Raw genomic sequence first — 18,405 nt, forward strand, 5'->3', positions numbered from 1 at the left:
AAGTTGAGAATAACAACAATCAACATTCACAAAGGAATTGTTTAGTTGTAAACTATTGAATTGTACATGACAACAAATTTAGTGCTTAAAGGTTAAGCAAATCTATTCTCTGTTAACAGAAACTATGATCAAGAAAGAAGCACAAAAGCGTAAGTTGCAAATATATTTGGTCCTGATATAATTTAAGTTGAAAGGTATTGTAAAGGGGGAAATAATACAAAAGGAGCTCTTCCCAATCTAAATGTGAACCACACCTGGTCAATTCCTGCTCCCAAATCAGATTAGGAGGTGTAAGAAGTTCACCACATCATTCGGAAACTCCAGCATAAGATAGAGTAAAGGAGGCCGGACTTGGCCAAGGCAACTTTGTCCTTTAGAAATAGTGGAATCAAATTAGCTACAGCACCATCTTAGCAAATGTCACTGTGGAACATGTTTCTATCTTTCTCAAGCAACATCTTCCACATCCTTTGGTAATGCTATACTTTACACATCAGCTGCTATTTTAGCATTTTAATTGCACCTAACAGCATATTTATGTATCCTGGGGACGGAAGGCAAATTTGGGAAATTTATAATGTGTCCAGAATGGGGCGGCAAGGTGGCACAGTGGTTAGCACTGCTGCCTCACAGCGCCAGGGACCCAGTTCAATTCTGGCCTCGGGTCACTGTCTGTGTGGAGTTTGCACATTCTCAACGTGTCCGCGTGGGAGTTTCGGTTTCTGATTTCCTTCCACAGTCCAAAGATGTGCGGGTTAGGTTGATTGGCCATGCTAAATTAACCCTAGTGTCAGGGGGATTAAAAGGGTAAATATGTGGGGTTACGGGAATAGGGATTGGGTGGGATTGTAGTTGGTGCAGACTCAATGGGCTAAATGGCCTCCTTCTGCACTGTAGGGATTCTATGACAATGGGGAATTTTAAAATGTATTTCCGATATCTCAGGAAATTTAATTGCATTCCCTCAACACACCCCCAATGTCTCAGAAGGAATGTAAAATACATTCTCAGTGTCATGGAGAAAATATAAAATACATTCCCAATGTCTCAAAATGTAGGTAAGTCCTGTGTTCAGACCATGAAGAAGGCAGGACCCTGATTCACGAAGGAGGCAGGACCCTGGAAGGTATTTTACCGACAGTGGCCAATTTAGAGGCTGCCACGAAGGCCATTATCCAATTGAGTATGACACTGCCTCACAGAGCTGCCAAGTCAAATGGAAGGTGGTAATTTGGTTGCCTTCACCAATAGAGGTGCCAATGCGAAGGCAGCAGGAGGAGAAGAGGGTATGTCCAAGTCGTTGTGTCCGTTAAGATCAGGGAAGCTCTTTTTTATTTTGTGTTTCAGGACAAGCAGACAGACAATTGGAGTGGTGCACACTCTGTGACTGCTGGATCATGTGGCTGATCCTTGCCAGTGGGAAACCTCTGTGGTTCATGTAGATAAGGTCCTTCCGTCCTGGAAAACCACGAGGAGGCTGTCATGGTTTATTGAATTTTGAAATTATTAGCTGCAGAAAAAAAACCAAAAGGAAACACAGATCGAGGCTACAAGTAAATTATTCAGTGAGTAAAAATGGCTGCAGTAATTTTTGCCCATCCCATCTCCAGTTCAACTGGAAAATGATGCATGGCAAGGCTGGCAATTTTTCCACATACAGTAGTGAAACTGAGATTGCAATAGACTTAGTGAACAAGCCTGAACCAATAAGAGAAGCCACACTCCTAGTGCTGGGGAGGGTCTGCCTATATATAGGGTATACCACCCCAAATCTAACAGATGAGCAAAGACAACAAAGATTTCAAAAGTTTTGAAGGCATGCTCTGAACCCTGAATGAATGGTGCCCATGAATGTTATGATGGCAGTAACACAGCTGGCAGAATGGGAATTTGGCAGCTAAAAGATGATCTAACTAAGGAGAGGAGACCCTGCAGTGAGAGCAAGACTCATATAGAACATAGAAAAACTACAGCACAAACAGGCCCTTCGGCTCACAAGTTGCGCCGGTCATGTCCCTACCTACCTAGGCTTATATATATGCTTACCTATAACCCTCAATCCTATTAAGTCCCATGTACTCATCCAGAAGTCTCTTAAAAGACCCTATTGAGTTTGCCTCCACCACCATTGACGGCAGCCGATTCCACTCGCCCACCACCCTCTGAGTGAAAAACTTACCCCTGACATCTCCTCTGTACCTACTCCCCAGCACCTTATACCTGTGTCCTCTCGTAGCAGCCATTTCAGCCCTGGGAAAAAGCCTCTGAGAATCCACCCGAAATATACCTCTCAACATCTTGTACACCTCTATCAGGTCACCTCTCATCCTTCGTCTCTTCAAAGAGAAAAGACCGAGCTCCCTCAACCTATCCTCATAAGGCATGCCACTCAATCCAGGCAACATCCTTGTAAATCTTCTCTGCACCCTTTCTATGGCTTCCACATCCTTCCTGTAATGAGGCGACCAGAACTGAGCACAGTACTCTAAGTGTGGTCTGATGAGGGTCTTATAAAGCTGCATCACTATCTCCCGACTCCTAAACTCAATCCCTCGATTGATGAAGGCCAGCACACCACCTCCTCTACCTGCAAGGCCGATTTAAGAGTCCTATGGACCCGGACCCCAAGGTCCTTCTGATCCTCTACACTGCTAAGAGTCTTACCCTTGATATTATACTCCTTCATCCCATTTGACCTGCTAAAATGGACCACTACACATTTATCCGGGTTGAAGTCCATCTGCCACTTCTCCGCCCAGTCTTGCATCCTATCTATGTCACGCTGCAGCTTCTGACATCCCTCCAAACTATCCACAACACCACCAACCTTCATGTCGTCGGCAAACTTACCAACCAACTTACCAACTTACTCATGATGAGAGATGAGAAACTGACACTATATAAAGCAGTAGAACACAAGAGCCCCACAAAGCTGTGTCCTCAGCTCCTTATACACCTATGACTGTGTGACCAAATTCCCCTCCAACTCGATTGTCAAATTTGCTGATGACACCATCTTGCTGCGTACTGAGCATTCACAGTTTCTGGCTCCGATTGGAGTTGCTGACTATCTGATGAATTAGGCTCCACCCACTGACTCTAGTGGCTAGAAACAGTCTAGTCCATATTTTCAAAGACTCAGTGCATAAGATTGGGTGTGAAAATTCACCCAAAAACAGGATTAGGAACTCTCCCATTTTCACGGTAGCTGGACACTTAGAAAGAATCTCGTAACATTCAGCCCAAAGGAAAGGATCTAAATAAAGCACTCAAGATCTCTCACTATCTGGTGCCAACCATTGAGGAAATTTTGCTGCAACTTGCCAAGACCAAGACATTCACTACTCTGGACGCAAAGCATGGTGACAGGCAAGTGAAGCTGGATGAAAGAAGCAGCTTTCTAATGACATTCTGGATGCTGTTAGGGAGAAACAGATGGTTGTGCATGCTGTCTGGCATTTCCACAGCTCCAGAGGCATAGCATCAGGGAGTCAGTGATCTTCCTGGAGTGGAAGCTGTAGTGGATGATCTATTAGACTATGGCTATGAAGGAAATGGAAGAAGCCATAACTAACCATGATCACAATTTAATACAACTGCTCAAGACAGCTAATCAGATGAATATGAAGTTTAACAAGAGAAATTGCAACAAAAAGTGCCTGATGTCAAGATCACGGATCATGTATTGACAGCAAAAAAGGTTCTCGCTCAGATCCTGAAGTCTGAATTGTGGCAGTGAGCAACAGACATGAAAGCAGTGCAGCAATGTGTTGTATTTGTGTACCATATAGTATATTTCTGCCTAATCTTTCAGCAGAACGTGAACCATTATTCAAGCTCACTGCCAAAGAGGTGCTTTGGCATTGAGGAACAGAACAAGAAGCAGCGTTCAATAATAATGCCAGGGCTGAAATATTAGGATATCAATGAAGAGGTCACCTTAAAGTGAGCCAGGTGCGGGAGCGACCCTAAACAGGAAAGACAACTGGTCGAATTTGCATCCAGGGCACTAACACAAACAGAATAACGCCACATTCGGAGAAACAAAATAACAGTGGAACCGAACCACAAGCCTCTTCAAGGCATTTCTCACAATCTGCTCCAAAGTGACTGCAGAGAATGTCACTTTGCTTACATATATCACATACATGACACACAAGCAAGGAAAACAGAGGTACATTGCAAGCATACTGTTGAGATCAGCACTAGATTCAACGTGAAGCTGCAGCGAGACATGATCTGGAAATCATTAACTTAACAAAGACATTGGGGCGGCACGGTAGCACAGTGGTTAGCACTGCTGCTTCACAGCTCCAGGGTCCTGGGTTCGATTCCCGGCTTGGGTCACTGTCTGTGTGGAGTTTGCACATTCTCCTCGTGTCTGCGTGGGTTTCCTCCGGGTGCTCCGGTTTCCTCCCACAGTCCAAAGATGTGCGGGTTAGGTTGATTGGCCAGGTTAAAAATTGCCCCTTAGAGTCCTGGGATGCGTAGGTTAGAGGGATTAGCGGGTAAATATGTGGGGGTAGGGCCTGGGTGGGATTGTGGTCGGTGCAGACTCGATGGGCCGAATGGCCTCCTTCTGCACTGTAGGGTTTCTATTCTATTCTATTGAACGGACAGACAAGCGCCTTAGTCAAATTAAGTGAACCACTCAACAACAAGATACAACTTAAAGGGACTACAAGAGGTAATGATGAAAGGATGGTCTGAGAGCGTCAAGGGCACACCGATGGTCACAAGTGAATATTGGGCATACTGTGATGATACTGTGCCTTTAAGAAATGCATTTAAGAAATGTAATTCGCTGGACTCTGGGGTGGTTCCCACAGATTGGAAAACAGCAAATGTGACGCCACTGTTTAAAAAAGAGGTAGACAAAAGGCAGGGAACTATAGGCCGGTTAGCTTAACTTCTGTAGTAGGGAAATGCTTGAATCTATCATCAAGGAAGAAATAGCGAGACATCTGGATATAAATTGTCCCATTGGTAAGACGCAGCATGGGTTCATGAAGGGCAGGTCATGTTTGACTAATTTGGTGGAATTCTTTGAGAACATTACATGTGCAGTGGACAATGGGGAACTTGTGGATGTGGCGTATCTGGATTTCCAGAAGGTATTTGACAAGGTGCCGCACCAAAGACTGCTACATAAGATAAAGGTGCACGGTGTTACGGGTAATGTATTAGCATGGATAGAGGATTGGTGAACTAACAGAAAGCAAAGAGTGGGGGTAAATGGGTGTTTTCTTGGTTGGCAATCAGTGACTAGTGGTGTGCCTCAGGGATCAATGTTGGGACCGCAATTGTTTACAATTTACATCAATGATTTGGAGTTGGGGACCAAGTGTAGTGTCAAAATTCGCAGATGACACTAAGATGGGTGGAAGAGCAAAGTGTGCAGAGGACGCTGAAGGTCTGCAAAGGGATACAGATAATCTAAGTGAGTGGGCGAGCGTCTGGCAGATGGAGTACAATGTTGGTAAATGTGAAGTCATCCATTTTGGTAGGAATAACAGCAAAATGGACAATTATTTAAATGATAAAAAATTGCAGCATGCTGCTGTGCAGAGGGACCAGGGTGTCCTTGTGCAGGAATCTCAAGAAGTTGCTTTGCAGGTGCAGCAGTTAATTAAGAAGGCAAATGGAATTTTGTCCTTCATTGCTAGAGGGTTGGAGTTTAAAAACAGCGAGATTATGTTGCAGCTGTATAAGGTGCTGGTGAGGCCACACCTGGAGTACTGTGTACAGTTTTTGTCTCCTTACTTGAGGAAGGATATACTGGCACTGGAGGGGGTGCAGAGGAGATTCACTAGGTTGATTCCAGAGTTGAGAGGGTTGGCTTATGAGGAGAGACTGAGTAGATTGGGGCTATACTCATTGGAATTCAGAAGAATGAGGGGATATCTTATAGAAACATATAAGATTATGAAAGGAATAGATAAGATAGAAGCAGGGAAGTTGTTTCCACTGGCGGGTGAAACTAGAACTGGGGGCATAGCCTCAAAATAAGGGGAAGCAGATTTAGGACTGAGTTGAGGAGGAACTTCTTCACACAAAGGGTTGTGAATCTGTGGAATTCCCTGCCCAGTGAAGCAGTTGAGGCTACCTCATTGAATGTTTTTAAGGCAAGGATAGATACATTTTTGAACAGTAAAGGAATTAAGGGCTATGGTGAGCGGGCGGGTAAGTGGAGCTGAGTCCACAAAAAGATCAGCCATGATCTTATTGAATGGCGGAACAGGCTCGAGGGGCCAGATGGCCTGCTCCTGCTCCTAGTTCTTATGTTCTTATTTTAATCATGTTTTTCTGCAGGATGTTTTAGCAGTCCCTGGGATTTTGTTGGCATTGTGTTGTCCACATCCAGTGCCCTTTAGTGTTACTGAGGCAGTATAATTGACATCATGTTTGTTTTTCTCTGAACTAATGCAGTGTTCTGTGGTTTTAATGTTCCCCTGGGATTGCAGAGTAGAGCTTGATTGGGGGGTGATTGACAGGGCATGTCAAATGACTAGGGACAGATATGCTTCACAAAAGTAAAGTTTTTGTTTCGTTTTTCAGAAGTTGCCCAGAGAAACAGCCATCTTCTCCCCTCACACCACCCCAGCCCTCCACCACCTCCCCTTTGGAGTTGCAGTTTATAGCACAAGATATATTTTGTAACCTGTATTATCTTTAGACTCCATGCACATTTGTGAAGATAAGGTGGAGTGAAGGAGTAGATTTGTTCTTTGAAGCTAATTGGCAGTCCCGTGACTCTGTCCATCCACATTTTCTAAAGTAAAGTAAAAGTTACGGTCTTTTGAGCCACGGTTCCATTCTGTAACCTTCCCATCCGCTAGTAATACCAATTGGGATCATGACAAAAGTAATCTACAGCATCCATAACTCGCATAGAGATGGCTCTGATATTGTGCAAAAAAAGGTCATGTCATATTCCATGTAAATGTTGGACCTGATCTTACCAGCCATTCACAGTCCACTGCAAGCAAGGATGGAGAATTTGGCACTCAGCCAAATTTCTGTTCACCGCTGTGGGACCAGAAAAACCCACTGGCATGAACGGCCGGAAGATTCCTCCCCATATCAATATCTAAAGAATTAAGAATGATCCTGCCAAGGATATCTGTTAAATCACACAATACTTTATGACATTAATTATTGCTATTGGTTAGCACTGCTGCCTCACAGCGCCAGGGGACTTGGGTTCGATTCCTGGCTTAGGTCACTGTCTGTGCGGAACCTGCACGTTCTCCCCGTGTCTGCATGGGTTTCCTCCGCATGCTCCGGTTTCCTCCCATAGTCCAAAGATGTGCGGGTTAGGGAGATTGGCCATGCTGGATTGCCCTTAATGTCAGGGGACGAGCAGGGTAAATGCATGGGGTTGTGGGGATAGGGCCTGGATAGGATTGTGGTTGGTGCGGACTCAATGGGCCGAATGGCCTCCTTCTGCACTCTCGGGATTCTATGATATTAAATATTACTACAATTGATCTGTAGCTAGTTACTGTGAAGTGCAACAATAAAACTGCATCATTCTTTTCTCTGTCAATAGAACGGAGAAGGCTTAAACTGCGACTGCAAGAGGAACAAGGTAAGTTTTAGACTTGTACTCTGTAATCTTCCTTGTTCTTTGAATCAAATTCAACCTGCAGACACAAATCAGACATTGCTAAATTCTAAGAAGTAAAAATCTCTCCTGCCCTGCAAGTCCTGAGCTTCCGTTCCATGGATCATTGGTGTCATTTTTTTTTTAATTGAAAAGGCACTTACACAACATCTTTAATCGATCTAAATCCACTTACTTGCCTTTTTAACATACGCTTCAATCTGAGAATGAATATATGGATCGTATTAGAGCTTTTCTTTGCCTGAAGTTCTTCCCTGCTGATCCCCAGGCAAAATAATTTTGTCTGTCTTTCCTTCTTACTCCTTGCTTCTTAGTTTTTCATGTACGCTCCTTGATTTTTGAGCCATTCAGCATGGGGAAATCGTTTGGCAAGATATAATTTGTCAATCCCAATGCAATCTTAAACTTTCAATTTTTCATCTTGAAGTCTCCTGTCGCGATCTTACCTTCTCGCCCCGCCGGCCCATGGGTAGGGCGAGCCCGGTAAGATCACGAGAGAACCCGAGAAATCAGATTCACGCCTGATTTCTCGCTTCTCTCGGTCTTACTGGCACCGGATATCTGGCATGACCAGCGGGCACAAGGCTGAATATATGATTTAAATATAATTAAATGCTTATTTAAATGGAATTAGCGAGCCCAGGACAGAATTGTGCGGGCGCACTTGCCTCTGGGGCCTCGCCAGGGAAGGTTCACTCTGACGAGAATCACATATGGTCCCCCATCAACAGGCCAGTAGAACCGGAAGGCCTTGAGGCCCCCCTAGGGAGGTCGAGGGCAGGGGTTGCCCCTTGGGCAGTACCAGCCTGGCTGTGCTAAGGGGGTGGGGTCTTTCAGTGCTACCACAAAGAAGGTGTGACTCCATGTGGTCCAGGAGTTCTGCAGCAGGATCTTTATTCCACTAATTCTGGATTTAGTCAGAAAACACTTTCATGACCTATTCCAGGTCAGGAGAATGAGTAGAGTTATGCATAATCTCATACTCAGTTTGCCGATTCACTTGGCCGTCTTTCCATGCAGTGGAAGACCCCTCCCCCCCAACCCCGCCACGCCCATCTGCAACCATGTGGCTCAATTAGTCTCCCTGCAGGTGACTGATCTGTCAGCTTCCCCTATCTAGCAAAATGATTTGATAGCAGGAAGACATTTGGTACCTTTCTGTCTTCTCAGTGCCATTTTGCCACCCTTGCTGCCTCCAGCCCATCGCTAAAGGGCCTGGACAATTCCAGCCATCTCCATCTATCCACTTCCACACCACCTCAATTATCCATTCACCATTGTCACTGTGCTGATTATTATGCAATTTCCCTAGCAGCAGTAGAGAATGTCCAACATACAGACAGACCTTCCCATCTCATTCTCCATAATTTCAGAAAGAAGAAGAGTTTTCTTCAGTCGTGAGTGACTTCATGCCACGTGGTACTGCAAAGATGTGGTGGGCGATTTTCCCCAAAGAAAACCATACCCCCGTTTTTTGGGCGAGCTTAGTGGAATGAATTTACGGTTGACAAATGCTTACCCCTCCATTGCTGGCTTCCCAATGTGCCGGCCTCCTGATGGCCAGACCTGGCCTCCGATCGCAGGCCCCAGTCTCCCGGTGACTGTCCTCCCGATTTGCCCCCCCCGCCAATGGCCGGCCCTGACCCCCATCCCCCAATGGTCAGCCTTGACCCCGCTTCCCCAATAGCTGGTCTCCAAGTGCTGGCCCTACCAACAGTCCCCCCCTACAGAGCTTCCCCATTTCCTGCCATCCTGCCTCCCCCAAACCCTGGTCTGGCTCTGCTCCCATTTGCCCCACCCCCTCAGGCCCCACCTCTTGGCACTGCCCATCACACCTGCTCCTCGTTGGTGGGGTCCATAGATGATCCCCAGTGGTGTGGACCTTCACCAACAGGGGCAGAAACTTTATCAAGCCTGGACAATCGAGTCCTACGCTTGCTAAATAGATGGAAATTCTGATTTCCATATGGTAATCAGCCTCGCTGATTACAACCAAAAAAATGGATTGGGAAGATCGCAACCAGCCAGACGCCGGTCGCAAATCTCCCAGCCCTCTGCCCATTTTGTTTCCTGCATAAACTGGCCAACAGCATGGAACATTGATTGTGGCAATATACAAGTCCATTTGGCTGTCGAGCAAGCATTTGCAGACCCTGGTCAATATCTTTAAAAGAAAGCCCTTGCCTAAAGCTTGGTCCCAGTAATTTGTAGCAAATTACTCTCCTGCACAGTGGTAGCAATGGAGTGCAGCTGGAGCTTGAGGGAGATAGGCTTCCTGATGGGCCTGGCCCAGATCAAAATTAGTGGACTGGCCTGTCCAGACAAAAAGGGAATCCGCCACCTCATCGACACACTTGTGGATCAAACACTAGGAAATCCCACAGAGGTCCTAACTGGCGACCTGGAAGAATCCAGTTGTGTAAAAGTTTAGGGCCCATGAGGACCTGACACAAATGCTACAATGTCCCTTTGCTGAACCAGAGCCTGCAGCAACGCACCATTTCCATTGAGGGACCTGAGTCCCGAATTGTCAGGGTCTTCATCTCCTCTGCCCTGTGCCCTGGCCCCCTCCTTGGGCTGATACGTGCCCACCTCCTGCCCATACCGGAGATGAGGGGTTTGGATTATGAGGAGAGGCTGAGGAGGTTGGGTTTGTACTCGTTGGAGTTTAGAAGGATGAGGGGGGATCTTATGGAGACTTATAAGATAATGCGGGGGCTGGATAGGGTGGAGGTGGAGAGATTCTTTCCACTTAGTAAGGAAGTTAAAACTAGAGGACACAGCCTCAAAATAAAGGGGGGTCGGTTTAGGACAGAGTTGAGGAGGAACTTCTTCTCCCAGAGGGTGGTGAATCTCTGGAATTCTCTGCCCACTGAGGTGGTGGAGGCAACCTCGCTGAATATGTTTAAAGCGCGGATGGATGGATTCCTGATCGGTAAGGGAATTAAGGGTTATGGGGATCAGGCGGGTAAGTGGTACTGATCCACGTCAGATCAGCCATGATCTTATTGAATGGCGGGGCAGGCTCGAGGGGCTAGATGGCCTACTCCTGCTCCTATTTCTTATGTTCTTATGAGCAGCAGCCTCCTGTCCTTCTGCTGCAGCCTCAGTCTTGGGCTGGCCTTGCAGTGCATGGACTTTTCCCTCTTCCTCCTCTGCAGCAGCCGACTCAATCCCAATTGAGGGATTGGTGACCGTCACTGCACCCTTGTCATGAGGCCACAGAGAGCATAGGGTGGCTGTGCAGGGGATCCCATTGGGAACCCTTGGAGCATAGGCATGGGTACACTCAAGGAAACTCAGCCTCAACTGAGGTTGAATGTCAGATCATGCCCAAGATGGAGTGTAATGCCTCATCTTGTCAGCTTGGATCTTGTTTGCCTCCCTCGAGGACCTTGAACTGGATTCAATTGGATTTTGAGTTTGGTTTATGTCGCGAGCAAGGAATGGATTTGGATTTTCTGGTCCATTCTGAGCATTGGCTTTGTAGCTTTAAGGATGGAGTAAAATTTTTTTTAAACTGTTCCTCCTTGTGAATTGCACATCTTTGCTGGTCTCTGCTGTTCAGCTGATTGCTCCCGTTGCTGGCCAAATTGTGTTTTCGCTAAGATCCAATCTAAGGCAGTAAAGGATCTGCCCATCAAGCACTCAAAGTAAATTCTCAGCTTAATTACCGTAAGTAACTCATTTCCTATGAGTGGGGAGGAAAATAGCTGTGAGTACGGATTATTTATTGAAGTATGTCCAAGATTTTCAATAAGCACCATCAAATGCTGCTGTGTTCTTGTCTTGCCATCACCAGCAAGTCTCAAAGCCTGGAAACCCATCAAATATGCTGTTAAAATACATTGAAAAGGCACATTGAAAAAGCACTCCAATTATGCAAATGCAGAATGCTAATAGACAACCTGCTTCACCCACATATTCAAGCATCAGGACATATTCTGGCAATCAGCATGTTGAGGCCTACTTCCTGACATGCCTACATTTTTGCTAGTTTTAAACACTCTCTGCCACATTACCCAAACTAACATTCTACTCAAGGTTAAAATTCCTCCAACCTTTGCACCAAGCACCCCTCCCTAACCCTGAGCCCTATAACACCTTTGATTGATAATGTGTACTTGTTCTAAAGTTTGACATAATCTTTGTATTTACCTTTATTCTAACTAAGATTTTCAACTAAGAATTTCTACTGTTTGTAAACAGATAGATTGCAGCGTGAGGAACAAATGCTTGAGGATTTGAGTAAGTATTAAAATGAGAATTGGGTACATCGAGGCCAATTGAGTCTATGTTCAAAATATTAATGGCACAAGGCACAGCTGGTCAAAAAACTGAGAAGGTCAAATGTAGAGACCGTCAAAACAAAGTGCAGGAGTTTAGTAAGAGGCTAAAATTATTTACTAAACCCCTGATGGTTACTGTTACAGTGAGAGATAAAGCTACCAAGCCCTAAGTAATGTCAAAATTGGTGCAGAAAAGAGCTGAATTAAAATCAGAAATGGCATAGAATTTTCCATTCTGTGGAGGAAATGTTGTTCCCCCTTCAGGGGTGAGCTAGGAAGTGGGGTATCTGTTTCATCTCCAACCCAGTTAGGGAGTGGAGACTCTGTCATTTTGCGGACTCACAGTTAAGTTTGGGTTTGGAAGACCCATAGACAGCCTTCCCTTCCAGAGCCAATTGAAAATTTTTAATGGCCAGTTAAGGGTCTCAACCTATGTCACTGGTATTTAACCAGCCAGGGTCATGCCACTTAGACATGGTACCAGGTAAATCATGCCCTGGTTGGAGGAGGGGAAGGTCCTTCCTACATAGGCAGCCTAAGCGCATTAACAGTAGCAGGGGTCTGACGGACAGAGAGACAGCTGTCAGGCCCCTGCTACTGCAGGCAGCTTGAAACAGCAACCATTTCCCCCACAATTGCGGGGATCTGCGGCCCGTGATGCAGGCCCCCCCTCCCCCACCGCCCCCCCCCCCCCCCCACCGCCCTGCTGCCCAGACCAATTGCGGACCCCCCCCTCCCCCACCGATCATGGCCCTGCTGCCGTCCCCCACCGATTGCGAACCCTGTCCCACCCCCACCAATCACATGCAGAGTGCCAGCGGGCCCGCCCGCCCCCACAGGCCCAATCCCCACAAGCCCTGTCGCCATTGACCCCACCCCAGCACTGCCCCCGCAGGCTCCGCCACCATTGGCCCCAACCCCCCCCCAATGGGCATTGCTCAGGTGCCAGGGCGCCATTGCCAGTCTGGCATTGCCCAAGGGACACCCCTGCCTTGCACTTGGCCTCCCCGGGGAGCCTCAATTGCCTCTGGTTCAACCAGCAAGGCCAACACAAATGTTCCCTGTTCCTGGGGAGCAGGTGTTTTCCTCACCGGAGAGAACCTATCCCGGCAAGGTCATAAGACAAGCGAGCCTGGACAATTCAGCACTGGGCTCGCTAAACACATGCAAAACACAACTTTAATAAATTTAAATAAATTAATCAGCCTCTCGCCCATTTCTGGTGAGAGGCTGACTGCGTCGGAATTCCAGGTATCGTAAAATCGCACCGGTCGCGAAAACAGGCGGCAGTCACGCTAACCGTTTTATGTTCGATTTTACGACATTTTCCCACCGCAAAAGCAGTTGTAAAATTCTGCCCTATGTCCAAATTCTCCAGCTGTTCACACCAGCAGAATGTTCTGGTCCTGCTGATGGTACACCCCCATGAGTTTCTCGGCAGAGTGGGGTGCAGTCAATGGGTGTGCCATTTTCCACCATGAGAAACACACTGAAGGGAGACCAGAGAATTCCCCTCCATATGCACTTTTCGCATAGACTCATGTTTGCTCATATCAATCCCAAAGGGATATCCGAGATATCCCAAGGGGGTACCCGCCCTCTCCAAGTCTGGTAGCTTTAAATCGCTTTTAAAGTGATTGAATCATGTTTCAGAAATCTGGATGATCAAATTGTTTGAAAGAAGCTGCATTTTAAAATCTGCTGCTGTCTCCATGAACCATAATTGTAATAAATACTTTACACCCCCCCATGCCATTCCATACCCACCCCCTAAACCCTGATAAATGCCCTAGCGAAATAATGGGTGCTGGGTTCGGGAGTCAGACTTCCAGATTCTGGCTCCTGTGCCTTTTTGCCTAAGCCATGGAGCCTTTCCAGCGTATAAGAAAAATCAGCCATTGACTTTGCCTCTCTTCCGGGATGCTGTCTGACCTGCTGAGATTTTCAAGAATTTTCAATTTTACACCACATCCAATTCGTATTAGGAGATCAACCCCATTAAAAACCAAATATGACATCAGCTTATGCTTGGATTTTTATGTGGAGGCTTGTTGAGATGTTCTGATCAGCAAGGTTAAATCTAACATCTGTTATTTCAAACAGAAAAGGAACAAGAGGAACTGGATTCCTTTGAACAACTCGGTAAGTAACAAATTGAAATAAGATTTGATGTAAAAATATTTGAGTTGTTTTCAATGCGTAATGATTTTTAAAGATAGCATTGTTGGCCCACTGCTAATCTACATCAATGTTTTTCTGTGACAATCACTCGCCAGATAAGATATTCCTGTGGTGTCACTGTTTCAGCTGCATGCATTTGTTTTTTAAAAAATCATTCCTTATAATATTGGTAAATGTACTTCACGTGTATATTTACTGAGCAAAGATCCATCACCACCATTAAGCGCAAAGCTTTGTTAAATTTATATTTGGCTTCATCAGTCATAACACTCCTTCAGTAGCTGATGCCAGCAGTTCCTGGAATCATGAGAAGGAGGCTGTTCATCCCACCATGACTGTGCCAGCTCTCTGAAGAGTTATTCACTTAGTCCCCGTCTCCTATTCTTCCCCCATAGTCCAGCAAAGTCTTCCTTTCGAATGATATATTCAACTCACTTTTGAAAGTTCTTTATTTGCTTCTAGCACATTTTCAGTCAATGTGCTCCAGATCTTAAGCTTAAATAGACTTCCCCTGTTCACAGTCAAATGCCTTGGTGGGATCAATGAAGGCAATATTTAGTGGTCTCCTTTGTGTGCACACACACGGATGGGACTGTTAGGTACCGCCCTTTTGGACAGAGATGTGGAGAATGTTTTTCTCTCAGGGGGTTGTATGGCTTTGGAACTCTGCCTCAGAAGGCAGTGGAGATGGGGGTCATTAAGGCCGAGGTAATAGATTCTCGTTGGGCAAAGGAAATCGATGTAGTTGGGAATATGGAATGAAAACACAACAGATCAGACACGATCTTACTCAATGGCAGAGCAGGTTTCAGGGGTTGAAAGACTTAAGAGGTCAAATGGCCTACTTCTGCAGCTATTTTATATGCATTCATATTTTCATTCCTCTACAATTGGTGTCAATGCTTATGTCCTCGGCTTAGGAATTTCCTACCTCCTTTAAGACACTCTTAAAACCTATCTTTTCAATCGAACATTTGAGCACCTGTCTTACCAGCTAGTTAAGTGGTTTGGTGTCAAACTTTGTTCGAATTCTTGCCATTCGATATTTTCATAGTTTTTTGAGTTGAAACTATTGATGTTAATATCCAGCTATTCCCTCCACCTCCAATAGGTTGAACCACAGCTCTGTCTCAGTACAAATCTGTGGTATTTGCTGAATGACTAACACGGAGATTTCTCCACTGAGATTGATTAGCAATAAAAAAATAAAATTTCTTTCATGGTGAGGAACCTCAGCACATATTGGAATCGGAATTAGTAACCATATTGAATTTATTCCATTAATTTATTTCAACTGATACGGGCAGGTAGTGACAGTTATTTCCTGATATGGGCTGCCATTAAACAAGGTTCACAGGCCATAACAAATACTCAGAATTCAACCCCAGACAACTGCCAGTATAATATTATTTAAGCTTGAACATTAAATGTCGCATCAATGAGATTTGCAAGGCTACAACTAAGCATCGCTGTTGTTTGTTAACAGAGAGGGAAATGCAAGAACAAGAAGCTTTGGAACAACAATGTAAGTATTGACTTGGAATAAGATGTGACACTAAAGGTTTTTAATTTTTTTTTAAGTATAACCCAGTGGTACCAACATTGCTTATTTAAACCAATGGCATCAAATGGGACATCACAAGGATCAGAGCATGGGCCTCAGAAAATTACAATTTATATATCAATGACTTAAGAGAGGGAACTGTATTTGGGTCCTCTGATAAAAGTTTAGGCCTTAAGACCAATGCAAAGAGGCTGCAAAGTGATACAGCACTGTAGGGGTATACCTCCACCTTACGGACAGCAGCAGTTGAAGGCCACCACCTTCTCAAAGGAAATTATGGATGGGCAAAAATTGTTGCCATTGCCATCCATATCCATAGCTCATGAAATAATTTTTTAAAAGTACAAGGGGGGTGATTCTCCCAGCATGCGGCGCTTCTTTGTGATTTAAGTACAAGAATACCGAGGTCCCTCTGAAAGCCAACATTTCCCACTCTCTCAATGAACAATTCTGTGTCTCTATTTTTCCTACCAAAATTACTCCCATTTTCCCACATGTTGGGAACTTATAATTTTTTTGGGAGAATCCCGGCCAAGGACAGAGGAAATAGACTAAAGCATGGCAGATGGCATATTATGTAGAGTAGTCAGAAGTTACCTATTTTGGTAGGAAAACAGAAAAATTGTTAATTGAGAGAGTGGGAAATGTTGGCTATCAGAGGGATCTAAGTGTTCTTGTAGTTAAATCAAAGATAACAAGCCGCTACAGGAAACAATTATGAAAGCAAATGCTGTGCTAGCCTTTTTTTGAATAACCCGGGAGCTTGCGAGGAACCTCAAGACTGTTTCCACAGCAAAGTACAGAAGTGACATACACTTGGGGTTCAATCCATCATCTCCCCAGACAGATGGTTGCCATCTCTTCTATCTTGCTCAAATCTGGTGATATTTTGATCACTTTTCCCCCAAATACTCATTCACTGAACCTTATCTCCCTGAAATGTTTTCTTGCGGATCTAGGCTGAAAATGTATTGGTCAACAAATTTTCCTGTACACTTTTCAGAAATTCCTCCCTGTCATTTAAATACAGAGAACAGTACAGCACAGGCCCTCCGGCCCTCCAAGCCTGCACCGATCATGATGCCTGCCTAAAATAAAACTGTATGCTCTTACGGAGTCCGTAGCCCTCCATTCCCATCCTTTTCATATATTTGTCTAGATGCTCCTTAAATGCCATTATCCTACCTGCTCCACCACCTCCCCAGGCAGCGCGTCCCAGACATTCACCACCCTCTGTGTAAAAAACCTACCTGCACATCTCCTCTAAACTTTTCCCCATGTCCCCGAGTACTTGACTTTTCTACCCGAGGAAAGAACATCTGACTATCCACTCTGTCCATGCCACTCATAATCTTGTAAACCTCTATCAGGTCGCCCCTCAACCTCCATCGTTCCAGTGAGAACAAACCGAGTTTATCCAATCTCTCCTCATAGCTAATATCCTCCAGACCAGGAAACATCCTGGTAAACCTCTCTGTACCCTCTCCAAAGCATCCATATCCTTCTAGTAGTGTGGTGACCAGAATTGTACACAATATTCTAAATGGGGCCTAAGTAAGGTTCTGTACAGCTGCAGCATGACCTGCGAATTTTTATACTCAATGCCCCGACCGATGAAGGCAAGCATATCATTATTTATTCCCTGTCTATTGTTATCCCTATTCTATTGTGCTTCCATATTTCATAAATTTGCTTGCAGATAGGCTCTTCCATTTCCTTCCCACCGTTTGACCATCTACATTTATGTCTAATATTCATTTATGATTACTAATCAAAAATACTCCCATGCCATCTGGTTTTCCAATTAGCCACATGTGGTGTGGCTATCCTATTTTGCATCACTGATCTAAAGCAGAGGGGCTGTGTGTTGGGAAGAAGTCATAAATCAGGAGAACATACCTTGAACAAATTAATAAATAATCGCTGGTAGTACAGAACTTGGATATTAATGAAAAGAGTGACATGTTGCTAAAGTTTTTAATGCTCCATTCATCAGGATAGTGTAGGAGTGCCAAATTTTAAATGATTATAAAAATTTATATCACAGAAGCAAAGGTTGATGACAGGTTGACAAGGGATTGTCCAAGGCACTGCTTGGGAAAACGCAATAGAAAACTTTAGGCTTCCCACACTCCTAGCTGTTCAAAAGAGATCAAGGCTTAAACATTTTCCTTTTGTTTGCAAAGAATGCTTATAAGAACATAAGAACATAAGAAATAGGAGCAGGAGTAGGCCATCTAGCCCCTCGAGCCTGCCCCGCCATTCAATAAGATCATGGCTGATCTGACGTGGATCAGTACCACTTACCCGCCTGATCCCCATAACCCTTAATTCCCTTACCGATCAGGAATCCATCCATCCGCGCTTTAAACATATTCAGCGAGGTAGCCTCCACCACCTCAGTGGGCAGAGAATTCCAGAGATTCACCACCCTCTGGGAGAAGTTCCTCCTCAACTCTGTCTTAAACCGACCCCCCTTTATTTTGAGGCTGTGTCCTCTAGTTTTAACTTCCTTACTAAGTGGAAAGAATCTCTCCGCCTCCACCCTATCCAGCCCCCGCATTATCTTATAAGTCTCCATAAGATCCCCCCTCATCCTTCTAAACTCCAACGAGTACAAACCCAATCTCCTCAGCCTCTCCTCATAATCCAAACCCCTCATCTCCGGTATCAACCTGGTGAACCTTCTCTGCACTCCCTCCAATGCCAATATATCCTTCCTCATATAAGGGGACCAATACTGC

The sequence above is a fragment of the Mustelus asterias genome, chromosome 2, assembly GCF_964213995.1.
Source record: "Mustelus asterias chromosome 2, sMusAst1.hap1.1, whole genome shotgun sequence".
NCBI classification, from domain to species: Eukaryota; Metazoa; Chordata; class Chondrichthyes; order Carcharhiniformes; family Triakidae; genus Mustelus; species Mustelus asterias.